This window comes from Micropterus salmoides, unplaced genomic scaffold (assembly GCF_014851395.1).
Source record: "Micropterus salmoides isolate LMB-PRFRI ecotype aquatic unplaced genomic scaffold, ASM1485139v1 Ms_hic_scaffold_169, whole genome shotgun sequence".
Lineage (NCBI taxonomy): Eukaryota > Metazoa > Chordata > Actinopteri > Centrarchiformes > Centrarchidae > Micropterus > Micropterus salmoides.
In genome coordinates this window covers 9-15,527 of record NW_024040807.1, presented here as the reverse complement: position 1 = coordinate 15,527, position 15,519 = coordinate 9, and the positions used below count along the sequence as shown (strand labels likewise).

Below are 15,519 nucleotides of genomic sequence, written 5' to 3'. Positions count from 1 at the left end.
ATCTACAGCATATTTGCGATATGCCTAGTACATAGAGAAAAACAAACAGCACAGTCTGTAAAGTGTACATATATATTGTTGGTATTTTAGCTTTTTGTTCTTCTGCCTTACGTTTCACTACAGCAAACACAAGACAAAATTGTGGAGCAGACTGTAGTTCTTCGATGTCTACCAGTGCTGCTGCAAGAAGAGGACACAGAGCTGTTCTACACCTGCAAGGTGGGCTGATATACACTTAACATGTGCAAGCAATAGTAGGCAGAGTTTAAAGGAAGATTTATCAAAACCAACATTACAATTCTTTATCTGAACTCATTTTATATCAAATTGATTAGGGTGTAATGATTCTCCAAATCTTTCGGCTGAGACCTCGATTTTTGATCTGCAGTTCGGCTCATAACACTTTTTTTTCCTCCCAGGTTTTGTTTTGCTTTGGGGGGGGGCATTATTAGTATTATTATTATCCACCTTGGGTTATTAATTAAAGTAGTCTAACTTGCAGGCATGATCATTCAGTAATGACTGGACCAACATAATCATGTGACACGCAGTTGGAAGACAATAACATAGGTTTATGATGTAATATTTACAAAAAATAGGCCTACTGCTTGCTCTAACTGCGACCAAAATCGGCAGGTCAGACAATTAAAAATATCGGAATCGGCCAGGAAAAATGCAATCGGTGCTTCTCTAAAGTTGTTAATTACAATCGAGACCAAATGTAAGACGTGGTACTGAATGACATCAGCACCAACAGGTGTGTTCACTGTTTCGTTACCTGGTCCTTTCTGTAAAATATCCACCGTGTCCTCGCCTTCTAACCCAACAGAAGATAGCGTCTCTTCCTGTGTGTTTGTCTGCACGTGTAAATTGCGCGCACTGTGTCTTCGAAAATGTTTTAGCGTGTGAGGCTGTGACAATAGCTGGTTACTGTCTGTGCCACTCTGTATGTAAAACACCCTGTGTGTACCGTTAAATGTGACCGGCCGAAAATCGGATATTTGATGCTGCTCAGACACGGTCACGGCCTATTTCAGTCCACAACTAGCCTCCTCCACACGCGACTCACTGTGACTGTGGATAAGCACCTCATACAATCCCTTTAAGGTTAGTTTGGGAAGGAATCATACCACCACTTTGACTGAAGGTGATGACCAATGATTACTTTTAGCTACCTCGTTAGACTTACCCCGGACTCACACAGGCGGCGTGTGCGTAGCATTACGGCTGCGCCACGGCTGCCTTACCTAATCGCTGCCATTGTGGTCAATGCTTGTGCTCACACTAGGAGCGCAGCAGCGCGTCCCGGAAGCGGCTCTCCGCTCTGCTGAGCGAAGAATTGGCAGCCGGTCTATTTTTGACGGAAGATGCGCCAAGTAGCAGATAAGCCGGGCAGGAAGTCAGACACAGAAACAGCAAAGAGAATCTGGTCGATTTTCAAAATAAAATACCTTGTGCAGACTCCCAGTCATATATCAAAAATAAACACAGTTAAAACAGACCAGAAAAGAAACAATTTAACTAATGTAGCCTTCTTAACCACAGTAGAAGCACAAAAATCAAGGACAACTTACTAAATCAACTAAATCTAAACAATTCAGCAAAATCAGGCAGGCAAAACGATCTGATTCTTAAATGCTCCATGTGGGAAATTCAGCCCTGCAGGGAACTGGGGGAATACTGTTAACAGAACGCTGTGATCAATTGTAGAAGCACACAAATTGACAAATGAACAACAAGTCAACAACGTGGGACATGCTAAACGCGGCGCACACACCGCCTGTGTGAGTCCGGGGTTAGTTTTCATGCACTTTTACATAATTGCAACAGGTATAGTACTGGTGTTACATCTTCCTTAATTTGTGGATATATATTCTTTCAAAGAAATAATAATTTCTATTTTTCAAATAGCAAGCTTTCCTCGTACCCCCTGGTAAATGAGAAAGTACCCCTGGGGTACAAATACCCCTGGTTGGGAATCACTGTTTTGAATAACCCACTTCTTAACAAATCAAAAATCAGGGACTGATTTTGTGGCACACTGTAAGGCTGTGCCAAGTTGAGCGAGTACATTTGTGAAGTTGCAGAGACAAATTCGATAGTTTGTAATCACCAAGTTGTGGTTGTACTGGAAAATGGACTCAGGTAAAAAACAAACAAAGAAACCGAGTACATGTTGCATTACAAGTCTGCAGCTGTCTTTGTATTTATGTAAATATCAATCCACACATTTGTGAATATTTTTTCTCTGACTTCATATTGAGAACACGGGTGTGTGGATGGTGTAAGAGTGTAACTTCTACAAGCTCTCTCTTTTTTTTTCTTTCTGTGACTTCAAATTCAGCTAACATGTTCCTGAATGTTTTATACAACTAAGAATTTTAACATACAGGTTCAGATTTTTGTCCAACAAGTTGTCAAGTCTACAAGCTCTCACATTTTGCTCTATATTTACCTTCATACATGATGAGGCAGTTTTTTAGGGCTGACAAAAGTCCACAGTGATGTGTTGCGGTTCCAAGGGGCAGAACCGTGGTGACACACCGCTGGACTGTTTCCTGGAGCTGTCTTATAAAAAGGGAGGGGTAGTGGCTCGGTGTATAACGTAATCTATTTTATTTCTAGTAGGTTATTTCATTATTTAACTGTTTCAATTCTAGTTAATTCTCCACCTTGTTTTTGTGTTTCCTCACTACTTGAATCTGCTCCATTTCTCTTCACTTCACTTTCCCCTACACTCACATACACACCTACACCTCTGGTCTCTCACTGCAAACACACCTGCTTGCCCCACCTCTTCCTGTCTCTCTCGCCCTGTATGGGTGCTCTGCTCTGCTGACTTTCTCCAGCAGTACATCGTTTAAAGTCACTACATTTAATAAACTCACCCGCAATGTGTGTAAAGTGACCAGTTTATATCTCTGTGTTGCATTGCAAAATGCTAAAATGTGTCGTCCGATATACTTTGGCAGCTGTCAATATATCTGTAAATATATCAAGTAAAGTATGTCGAGAATACTGCATTTAAAGTTAGGATGAGCTGTTGTAGGCCTATATATTGTAAATATTACACCTTTTTTATTTTCTTTCAACTGTGTGTGTGTGTGTCACGTTACTATTTTGGTCCAGTTATAATTGAGTGATCATGCCGGCAAGTTAGACTAGTTTAATTAACCCAAGATGGATAATGATAATAAAAATTATTAAAAAGGTCATACCATAGCATCAGTCACTGCTGACAGTAAAGATGTAAGCATGGTGCCATTCCATCCCTGTGAAGTCAAGGTCTTCCTCCAGGAAGAGGTTTGATTGCCTGATGTACTCCTGTTTTTGTATGGCTGTATGTCCTCCAGCCTGAGTACTCTAAAGGCTTGACCTATATTTTTGAGTTTAGAAATCCTGCTAGATGTGGATGGAGTAAAACTGAAACCACCAAACATTGCCTGTAAACTACAAAAGTAGTGTAAGAAACTTGCAGATATGTTGAAATTACGCTCTTTTGTTGAGAAGATGTTAAGCTGTGATAGCCGTGATTGTGGCCCTTACATCAGTGCAGGGTCATGTTGGATTCTACAGTTTGCTAAAAAAAAATGTATTATGGATTAGCAATGAGAAGGTAGAAACAACATTGGAGTTTGTATGAACAATAGAGAGATGTGTTCATGACATTTTAATATATATTTTTTTTTATTGAGTGCAAGGTGTTTTTTAAATCAGTTGTATAATAGCAGAAGTTGACGTAAACTGTTTGTACACTTAACAAAATAGATTTTTGGTTCTAAACACAAATCCTGTCCTTTGAAAAACATTAATATATACATTTAACAACATAAACATAACTTCAACAATCAATCAACATTTATTTATACAGGTGAAACAATTAGCATATTGTGCGAAAGTTAATTTATTTTTATTTATAAGGTTCAGTATTGTAGCCTCAAAAGGTAATTGCAAAAGAAGTTGGATGTTTTCAAAGTGCTATATCAAGGCACATTAATAGAAAGTTAAGTGGGAGGAAAAAGTGTGGAAGAAAAAGGTGCACAAGCAGCAGGGATGACCGTAGGATGGAGAGGATTGTCAGGAAAAGGCCATTCAAATGTGTGGGGGAGCTTCACAAGGAGTGGACTGAGGCTTCAAATGTTGTATTCCTCTTGTCAAGCCGCTCCTGAACAACAACGTCAGAAGCGGCTAAAGAAAAAAAGAACTGGTCTGTTTCTCAGTCCAAAATCCTCTTTTCTGATGAGCGTAAACTTTGCATCTCATTTGGAAACCAAGGTCCCAGAGTCTGGAGGAAGAATGGAGAGGCACACAATCCAAGATGCTTGAAGTCCAGTGTGAAGTTTCCACAGTCTGTGTTGGTTTGGGGAGCCATGTCATCTGCTGGTGTTGGTCCACTGTGCTTTATTAAGTCCAGAGTCAGCGCAGCCGTCTACCAGGACATTTTAGAGCACTTTATGCTTCCTTCAGCAGACGAGCTTTATGGAGATGCTGACTTCATTTTCCAGCAGGACTTGGCACCTGCCCACACTGCCAAAAGTACCAAAACCTGGTTCAGTGACCATGGGATTACTGTGCTTGATAGGCCAGCAAACTCGCCTGACCTGAGCCAAGAGAAAGATGAAAGACATGAGACCGAACAATGCAGAAGAGCTGAAGGCCGCTATTGAAGCATCCTGGTCTTCCATAACACCTCAGCAGTGCCACAGGCTGATAGCATCCATGCTACTACTACACAAACGCATGGCTCAACACAGAAGGGCCAACTCCTCAGGTCAAGACTCTGCAGTCTACTTACATCTGAAGGACAGAGGACACTCGTTTGAGGACCACCAGGTGCACATTTTAGACAGAGAAGATGGATGGTTTGAAAGAGGTATCAAGGAAGCCATCTACACCAGGGTTGAGAAGCCGTCATTGAACAGGGGAGGGGGTCTACGCCACCACTTATCCCCCACTTACAATGCTGTCCTTTCATCACTTCCCAGGAAACTCAACAAACGTAACCTATTGGCCTCATGGGAAGATACCAACGATGGTCGTTCAGTCTTGGACACAGGTAGTCTTAACGACTGTAACGACTGTCGTCACAGCAACAACCAGCGGTATCGATGACCCTGGCCAACGACCCCACTGAGGTTAAATAGCTGAGTTTCCCTGCCAGTCAGTCAGAACTGAAGAAGTCCTCTGGATGAGGGATGAAACGTCTTCCAGTATTTTCAACCAAGTCCAGTTGCCCTTGATTTTAACCTTCGTTGGATTTTAAATAGACGTTATTTAACACCACTTATTATATACAAGTGGGATATTGTTAACGTTTATTTTTTATACACTTGTACTGTGAATGTTTAGATTGGTTTGGTCAATTTTGCTTTTATACTACTTGGAGTGGCAATTACATAATGTTTAGCTATTATAGCTCACTTAATTTGTTGATATATGTTTTTAAATAAAATCGTAATTTCAATTTGTTCTAGTTGAGTTACCCCATAATGTATCTACATATGCTCTTTCAACTGCAGAAGTACCCTCTGGCATATAAATACCCTTGTTTCAATATCACTTCTTTAAGGCACCATGGAGTGACACAGTCAGAAGTGAAGTACATCTCCTCCCAGCCCCGAGAGACAAGAGAGCCTGATGGGTGATAAAATACATCAAAACCACTGAGTTGAAAAACTATCAACTACACCCTTGCTTGAAGCTGACGTGTCTAAAAGCACATGCATGACTGAGGCATAGTAATAATATTTCAATGAAAGATGCGCGGCCTGAGTAAAGGGCACACTGAATTTACCAACCAATAAGCTGTAGAAGAGTTGCATTACGGATGAGGAATGAATAAAATAAAATAAGAAAAGAGATTCTCACCCGAAGCAGTGCAACACAAACTTTTTTTGTGTTTCCTGGAGTATAAAGATGGATGTAAGTACTATTAGTATTAGTGTTCATTAAAAAATATTAGAACAATGTGTAAGCAGAACAGATATATTTACAAGGAGTGGTGGTGAATACAGCTGAGGGAAGGAGTCTGAGATTTAGAGCAGATACAAATTCTAAAATACTGTAGATGCCATTTATTGAAACACTTTAGAACAGTGATGGTTCAGATCTGCACTAGGACTTAACCTTTACTATTTAGCTAATTTGAATCAGCAACCTCTCTGAAATACATTACAGACTTGTATGTCCATATGAGTCGGAACAGAGAAATTGAGTTCATGGGCTGCTGGAGCGTTTTGGGATGCTTAAACAGAATTTCAGATAGTTTCAATAAAATAGTATTTCCAGTCCTAATGAGGTAAAAATATGCACTTTCTCACAAGAAAAAGAATAACTTAGAAAAATAAATAGAATTTTGTTTTTAGAGACAGCATTACAAATGTCATAAGTTAGAGTCCAAACAATACTGGCTTTTACAGGCTGACATCAATATTGATATTCAATCATCAAAAATATCTGATAAAGATATATCTGCCAATGTTATTTTTTAAATATACATAAACACAAGCTTATGTTTTCTTAAACTAATTATTTTGGCCACTTGGAGGCAAACGGGAACAAGTTGTGAACAGCTTGTTAGCAAAAAGTTGCATATTTACTAATCAAGCAGTTACTGAGCAACATTATCATTTATTTGTAGTAGTCCACCTGATTATTGGAAGGCCAGTATTCACTCTCTTTTAGCTCTGTCTGTGGTCTTCTGAGGGAAATATCTGGCCCTTTAGCTGCTGAACACTCCACTATGTTCATTAGCTAGCAGCTAATTTGGTCTATCTGCCGTTTGGTGCCTAAAACAATACTATGAGAGAGGTGAGAAAGAAATGAACTAAAGAATTCAAGTTGTGGGCCAGACAGTTAAGCAATGAGCTGAAACTTACAATAAAGCTCCATAAAAATATTGTTCATGGCCACTTTAAGGATTCCTTTCATTGACTGAATAAATAAAGTTTATTATTGTGTCATGCAAACAAGAATGATCAGGTCCCAATAAGGCTTATGTAAGAAACCACATGGTCATCTACAGAAAGAAATTTAAAAAAAATGTAGAAAACCTACTCTAATCATTTTCACAATCGATTTTGCAGTCTCCGGAAAAAAAAAAAAAACAGCAAGGAACTCTGCAATTCCCTGTGCAATAACCCTGCTTAATTATCTAACGTAACCAAGCATTTTAGAGATAGTTTTATGTTTTAGGGTGTTTATACTGGTCACATTTTTTGTTTTTCTACTTGTGTTTGTCTGATCCTTGCATGTTTCTCCTGATCCTCTTGTGCCCTGGCTGCAAGTCAGGTTTCCCACTTAATAGTAAAATTAACTTAACAAACATTTAGTGTTGAAACCAAGACATATAATAAGTGGGATATTTTACAGTTGAAAAATAAACATGTCAGTGCTCTCTGGTGGGCAAACTATGAAATGACAAACATACTCATTACATAAATGCATACATACAACTATGCTTCTTCAAACACTTTTATCTCCTAAACAAATAAATAGATTTATCACTCTGGCTTCATGATTATACAAGATAAATATTTTGACGAAATACAGCTCAGTAACTGTCACAGCAACTTTCTCTTCCTGCATAGCAGTGCATTTCAGAAAAATGCACAGGAAAATAAATATTTTCAATGCGCTGTAGAAAGGTCAAAGAATCAATGGCTCTTGGCTTTAAGTAGAGATGGGAGGTTCAACACTTTTAACTGACACAAGTTTGTATGAGTCACTCACAAAGGAGCATCGATTTTCAAGTCACTCGAGTCACCAAGAGCTTGGTGAATCCCCCACCAGCCCCAGCCCCCATAGAGCACGTGCAACAGAAACATCAGCTGGCTCTTCCAGTTTAGCCCTCTGCTAACCTGAATGGGATCATTTAATCTTGCAGCTATTCTACACTTGTTCCAAATGTTATTCAACCAAACTGATCAAAATTCTGATGTTTTTGATCAGTCATTTTGTGGGAGTTATGATGCTCAAAAAACTATCCGCCATTTAAGATCTATGATCAGAACTGCATCCATAGCAACATAGTCTGCCAATAAGAAATCACTGATTGTTGTATTTCATGATTGATCAACCAGAATCGAGTAATAGTAAATGGGCGGTTACTGACTGCGGCATGGAATTTGTGAGTGAGTGATTTCGTGCAACCCGAGAGACCTTCAGCTCAGGGCAGCGAGAGGTTAATGGCTAGAAACCTGTATGCATGGCATCCACTTTGTATACTTTATAAAGCAATGTCTCATGCATTTGTCCCTGTCACATAAACAAGAAATAAAATAAAAAGTGGCTGCTTCTCTCACAGAGCTAGGTTAATACATTAATTAACTAGCAGGTAGAAAGGGGGGAGTCAGTGAACAAGATAGTGGAGATGAGGACTTGTGACTCCCAAGTCAGTAAGAAGAGTCATTCATTTCAAACAATTCACTCATGAATCGCACATCACTAGCTCAAAGTTAAAGCCCCCCTCCAGTGTATTTTGACATTTCTATGATATTTCATATTTTCATTTCCTTACAATGTTGATTACCCACATAGTTAGCCAAATATTTTTTGACAAATAGCTTAATTTTGTGCTCAAAGTTGCAAAAGTTGCTTAGTTGTTAAAACGGGGTGGTGACGTATGACTATAGTAATTCCATAAGTCATACGTGGTTCTCCAAGCTTGCGCAGGCATACTGTCATGCCCCGTTAAAAACACTGTCACGCCTCGTTAAGTCAGAGCATCAAACCGATAAACATCGTTGTGAGCTAGCTAACCACTTTAACATGTCATTTACTTAGAACTTACAGTAGGTATGTTCATTATGGCATCTGTGCGTGCGGTGTTGGAGGACAGATGACAGAAAACGCGTCGCACTTTCACCTGCCACCGTCTTATACACAGTCTGCAGCATGCATTTTACTGACGGCCGTTTTACCAATGCATTGGCGGAGGCGCCCCACCCCTGCGGTAAAGTAAGCGCACTATAAAACGTAATGGGAGTTATCGTGTGCAGTGCATGACAGGACCATCGACTGTATGATTGATTGAACAGCTGATATTAGTTTCTATCATGGGTAAGTAATAGCTACTCCTGCCAGACAGTAAAGTGTACTAAACTTTACAGTGTAGTGATGTTAACACAGCATATCGTTAGTGAACACTCCGGTCAGTTTTTGGTTGTCATGGTAATGTATTATGTCCGACTATTAACCACACCCCCATTCTGTGTTTGAGAAAGAACGTTCACCAAAAACGGCAGTTAAAACTGGCTGGAGGGAGCTTTAAATGGCAGTTCGTTAAAACGTCTAGTTGAGAAGCAACTACAAGGCACTGCACATTGTGTAAAAACCAAACCAAGAAGCTTTATCAACAGAAATGTGAGAGCAGGGAGAGCAGGTTAAAATGGGTCATCAGCTAGCCCTCTGCTAATTACATTACCAATATTATCAGCTTTTTGCATAGAGATAAAATTGTTTCATTGTCAAATATATATTTTTTTATCAGTGTTCACCAACCCGCGACAGAAGCAACTGGTTGTATTCTCTCGTATGACTCATACATCCGGACTGTTCTTCTTGTTCTTTTCCTCTAATTGTACGTTCTGTGTTTCTTGGTGGAATGAAGGCAGTCAGAGACTTGATTGGGATGTTACTGGCCCACTCTCATCGGTTCAGCTCTGCGTTCTCAACACAATGACAGGATGTGATGTCACACAGTACCATTCTCCCGGCTGCAGGCAGTTTGGCCTGTGGCCTGCTGGCATTTGGGGTGCTGTGGTGACCAGTTACCCACGAATGAAGAGAGCTCGGTCTGATACAAAACCAGTGGAGAGAAATCAATGGTTAAGATAGTTTATTTCAATCCATACTTGGAGTGCCTGGGTACTTCTCCGTGAACATGCGTGTAAAATATGTTGAATGTTTATTTTTTGATGTTTTGTGAATGGTTTTTACTTGAATTTTGTTGAATGAAAGGAGGTTGAATTGGCTCATTTGGTGTCTTCCATGCTGAATTAGTTTTTTCCACTGGAGGTTCTGAGAATAGCTTGACCCCTTGATGACTGACCAGCAGGCACATTAGACATGTCAAACCTCTTTGAAGATAAATCCTGTTGGACCGTCTCCTTGGAGACTCAGGGACAGACAGTGCGGAAGTCATTTCAAAAGTAAAAAGCTTTTGTTGAGCCTAAGACAGACTTCTGTAAATTTTCTTTGATTGGCAAATTTTGTCCTAGAGCCTCAGCAAATTCTCTAAGGTATGCTACCTGTTGGCTCTTGACAGCCAATCATAGCTTAGCACTGCTTATGGCCAGAACCGTGGCCCTGTAGAACTGGCTTCATCTTGACTGGCGCCAGGGAATCAGGGTCAACATTTTGCTTGGCACGCTTCCAGTGTCATGAACTGGAGGGAGTGAAAGGGAAGGGAATGGAATGAGGAGAAAAAAGAGAACAGGAAAAAGAGCTAATATTTTTAACTCATGCAGTGCGTCACAGAGACGTATGGGCCCGTCTGCTGAGGAGAAAAGTGGCCAGATAGAGTATCCTCGGCCAGCTTCTGATGTCATTTCATCTTTCATCGTCAGTTTGCCTCCGGTTATGTTTCCATGATGTCCATAAGAGGTGGTAAATATCTCTCTATATTTTTGAAGCCATATTTTCTTTTAGCTTTTCTTCTATTCTATGTATACCTCCTAAAGTGTAGATGTGTGTCTGTCTGGGTGAGACGTTTTCTGCGCATAGTGTTGATTCAGCTGTAGCCTCCTGAATGCCTGACAGCCAACTGACACCCTTTGTCACTGGGCGCTGGTGTGCAATCATGACTCAATAAGCCCAGGAAATCAGGGGAGAGTAAGAGAGTGAAAACACACAGACCAGAGCCGAGCAGAGCGGAGAGCAGCGGAGCAGAGGTTAGAAGGCCTCGGGGGTTTGAGGGCCCCGGCACAGAGCTTCAAGTTACATCCATCTTGTTCCAAGACCTCCCTGGAGAGTACAGTATGTGTGAACATGAGAAACCCTTCGGGGTGGGTTGACTTTAACCAGGGTTAATCTGTTCTCCATAGGAACATAATGCCCTAAAAGCCAAAACCAGTTAGTCAAAATCAAGTTAAGACTGAAATCAGATTTTTTGGCATCTGTTACCACATGGGATATTATTATGCCATAGAAATGTAATTTCCATGAAAACAGCACACTGCAGTTGCATTTATGACAAAACAGCTAAAACCCAAGACAAATCACAGTAATAACATTACTACCTTAGCTGGGTAGTTACTGCACTCTGGCTTTATTGGCCCAATCTGCATTAACTGCACTTTGTGTCACAGAGACAGACAACACCTAAAGCAAGATGCAGACACTATATCAAATGTTAGCTAGCAGGTGACATAGCCACTACTAGCCTTAGCTAAAGCTTTAAAGCTAAAGCCTTATTGTTTTATATAACATGAGGCAGTTGCTAAATCCAGTTAACGTGAAATAAAAACCTTGCCAAAGTCATGCTCCTGCTAACAAGCTCAGCAAAATAGCCGCCATCTCAAATTTTAACTTGTGAGTGGCATTCGGCTGATTTTAAACAAAAAAGCCAGTTACACAACATAAACATATCGGTCAATCAAAGTTTGCCAGCAGTAGAATAACAAACAGCCATAATAGCCCACTAGCAGAACTATTCCAAAGTGTGCAAAACCAGCAGATCACCTGCTGAGGCCGAGGATGAAGACAGGATTGATTAACCTCTCCTCTCGTCTCAACAACATTGTCAACAATCTGCTATCATAAGTAGCTGATTTGATAGTTGTAACTAGAGTTAGTTGTCTGCATTTGTTAATGGGCTAGAGCTAACCTTGATTCTTATGTTAACAGGAGTCCAAAAGCTAACCTTAATGTTATCAACTTTATAACAACTTTTTGGGGAACAAACATTTTCCGTTTCTATTTAACATAATGTTAATTTCTAGTGGATTCGCAGGAGAAAATCTCTGTTCCATCACATTGTTGTCACCTCTGGTCACTTGGTAGATGATATGAGCAGACAGTACACTGTCAGGGAACCAAGTTGTGTTTGATCACTTAGATTGGCCTTTTGTCTTGTAACTCAGTCTTCAAACAAAATAATCAGCATACAGTGTCATAAAATGAAGACTTTACAATTTTTTCTCAATTTCACCGAAAATTTTAAAAAATTGGAAAGTCTGTAATCTCTGCCAAACTTTGTCAGAGAGGGAATGCCCTGTCTGTAACGTTTAGATATTTTTACAAGTTACAGAGAGTTGCAACATTTCGGTATTCAAACAAACCAACAATGATGCATCTGTTGGTCACTAAACCATCTTGTGTTAGCTGACTGTGCATGTCATTCTCTAGTCCAATATGTTCTGTTTAGCTACAGTACCATGTGCGCTTTACTTGTCCTTGGAAAATATAGTGAGCTAATTTTCTTAAAAATGGTGCTATTGTAAAATAAACTGTTGCGTGTGTGTGTGAAGAAGGGGGGCAAGAATCTGGCTTTACAGGTAGGCGTAGAGGAAGTGGATGAAATGACTGATTGTGGATTGCTTGGTTTTCTTCTGTGATTTTTCTTCCCACTGTGGTGGGCCGCCAGCAAAATGTTACCAGTGGAAAGACTTGACTACTATGTACTGGATAATTGATAAATGGCTTGGTAAATAGCTTAAAGCTAGGGTAGGCAACGTTGGAGAAACGAGACTACGAGCTAAATTTTTAAAGTATCCAACTGAAAAAAATCCCAACCCCTTCCTTCAGGCCTCCCGCCACTCCCCAAAACCATTTCACGCACAATGAGTGCTCGGGCACAGTGTGCGCAGGTAGACAGAAGGTAGGCCAGCTAATCATTTAATTCGAGCCAAATTTAACTCAAGTCAGGCTGAATTTAAAAACAAATGTTTTTCCCAGGGAGGGGGTACAAAACCCCCCTAACCCCCGGTAATATCCTCCAGGGGCAGCATTGATGGCAATGCAGATCACCATCCAGTGCGTAGTCCCCTTGAAGAGGTTATACAAGCTCGTTTGTGAGATCTACGTTTATTTTAAACTGCCATCATTAACGCTAAAATATCAGTGAAGGCAGGGAAAGGGTGGTATGCTCGATACTTCCAGCTAAAAATGTTGTAAAAATCCTGCAGTTGCACAGAGGCCCTCTGCTATCCCATCCAAAAACTTGGGGGACTGAGATCTTTATTGCCTCATGACAGTCACATAATAAAGGCAATAAATCCCCTGCTTATTCATGTGTTAAACATATGTAGCTATTTTAACAGTACCCTCCATAAAGTCCTAAACTTGTTGAGAGACATATTCAACTGAAACCCTGCCTGTTTTCATTTCTATATTTTGCAGAGCAAAGGGAATTAATTGACATGAACAATAAAACAAAAAACGCTTGTTGTATTTCAGTCAATAAAACATGTCAATGGTCCGTTAAGTGAAGAATGACGCACTGTAGCCCAGAGAGCTAAAGTCAATAGCAACTGCAAATTAGTGTATTGAGACAGATTGGTGGAGATTTCCTGCGAAATATATTGAAAAAAGACAGTAGACTATTAGAGAAAAGTACTTGATAATTATTTTTGTACATTTTCTGCAGGTGACAACATACTTGAATTTGGATTTTCCCAGTTTGGTAAATCTCACACATCTGGTAGTCCAGTTAATTATTCACAACTGCACACAAGTCTGTTTCTACCTGTAGTCAGCTGCCAAATGCTCAACACGTGCTGTGAGTGCAGTGATCTGGGATATCCTGAAACACCATTCAGTTTCTGTGCTGGAAGTAGATTTGCTCTGTTATGCCAGTTTGGATGATTCTTGTTGGCACATTTTTGTTATGTTTTGTGCAACCTTGCCGTGAGGTGACAGAGGTAGCAAATAAAATCCTGATATGATAGTTGCCCTGCTCCAGCTGCAGAATCGGTAATTGATTCACTTGTTTGTGAAGATGAACCTCCTCACACACATTTTCTCACAGAAGCCCTCAGATTTAATGAGCTCCGCTGTTCAAGGCTATATGCTGCTTTAGCTCATGTGGGAATGCTCAATGTATGACCCTCTGGTTTTCGAGCCCATGTTTTTTTTTCTCCTGCTGATACCAACCACGCCTCTCCTCCTTGTGCCCATAGCCCGCTGCATCCTCCCAGTCTTTGCTGTGGCAGAGCGGTGGAACATTCTGTGGGGAGGCCGAGCAGCATGAGCCAAATATGTGGTTTTGACCCATTAGAGAGCGTTTGAGCTCAGGGTTCGGTTTGGATGGCAGACTGACGGGCTCACAAAAGTGTGAAAGCATTGGAGCAGTCGAACGCAGGCAAAGGGAAAAGGCCACCAGCACATCCTAACCATGAAATGTCCATGAGAATGTGCTGCTGAAAAGCCTGGAGTTGCTTCACTCTCTTTGCGAGTTCTCCCTTGGTGTGGCAGTGCTTAGCTAGAGGCTCCTGTGGTGAGTGACAGATGCTTTCTTAATTTCCTCCTATCCATCTCTTTCATGTGGGCGGGAAACAGAAATGAGATGTTTCTGTATGGCCATGTTGTAGATGAGTGGATTTGCGATGAATTAAGTATGGTTAAAAAAGAAGCACTTACTGGGTGCACCCTGCAGTGCAGCAAGGGATGAACTCGGACCTTGATACACTTGCACTAAAGTGTCCAGCTGTAAGCCTGTCTCAGCAGCTATGAGGAAGTCGTTTCCAGAATGAGCCAAAGCGTGTCTTTTTAATAGAGAAGAAGGCTGAAGATAAAGAGAGATCCACCGACAGGCGTGAAATATCTGCCGTGGGAGAGCTTCAGCTCCGACTCTGTGATGACCTATCTCACCACTGAGAACAAGAAGCAATTATGCTACAGAAATGGGCATGATAGGGCAGGCTGTGGAGCCCTGCCTGTTACCCCTTGCTAGCCTAAGTTTACAGCCACTGAGTTCAGAGTTCACATACAAGCCCGCTGCCCCCTTAGGGCAGTTTTTAGATTCAACCAATCAGACAAAACATCTTGTTTGAAATACATCCAAAATAGATTCTGGTAATATATGGTCACATTATACATGTATTTTCTGTTTCCTGTTCATTGTTTGTACTAAAAAGCCAGTGCCAATACATAAGACCCTAGTGGTTTTAGAATCTCCTAAAGAAGAGGACAATTAGTTTAGTTTCCTCCCATCCCCCAATAGAGCCCAGAATGGTCACTTCATTTCCATATCCATAACTGAATTAGACTGGTGAGACTCTCTTCTCTCTCCTCTCTCTCTCTCTCTCTCTCTCTCTCTCCTCTCTTCTCTCTCTCTCTCTCTCTCTCTCTCTCTCTCTCTCTCTCTCTCTGTGCGCATGTACGTATCCTGCCCTTTTCCAGCTCTGTGAAATAGACAGAATTGCACATAATCCAAGAATAACTCAGATGACAAGTAAAGGGCAGCATGGAAATTATTTTTTTTATTATACTGCTACCAACAAATGTCAATAGAAATAAATCTGTTATTCTAAAAAAAAATGCAGGAAGACATCTTTACGCCTAGGGATTGGCATGATA

General features: G+C 40.7%; 1 long non-coding RNA gene across 1 annotated transcript; it reads left to right on the top strand.

Moving 5' to 3' along the window:
• Positions 1-122: 122 nt before the first annotated feature.
• LOC119906604 lies at positions 123-5,873 on the top strand. Its single transcript, XR_005444999.1, has 2 exons — positions 123-219; positions 5,570-5,873. It is a non-coding gene; the product is annotated as an uncharacterized LOC119906604 (long non-coding RNA).
• The last annotated feature ends 9,646 nt before the right edge of the window (positions 5,874-15,519 follow it).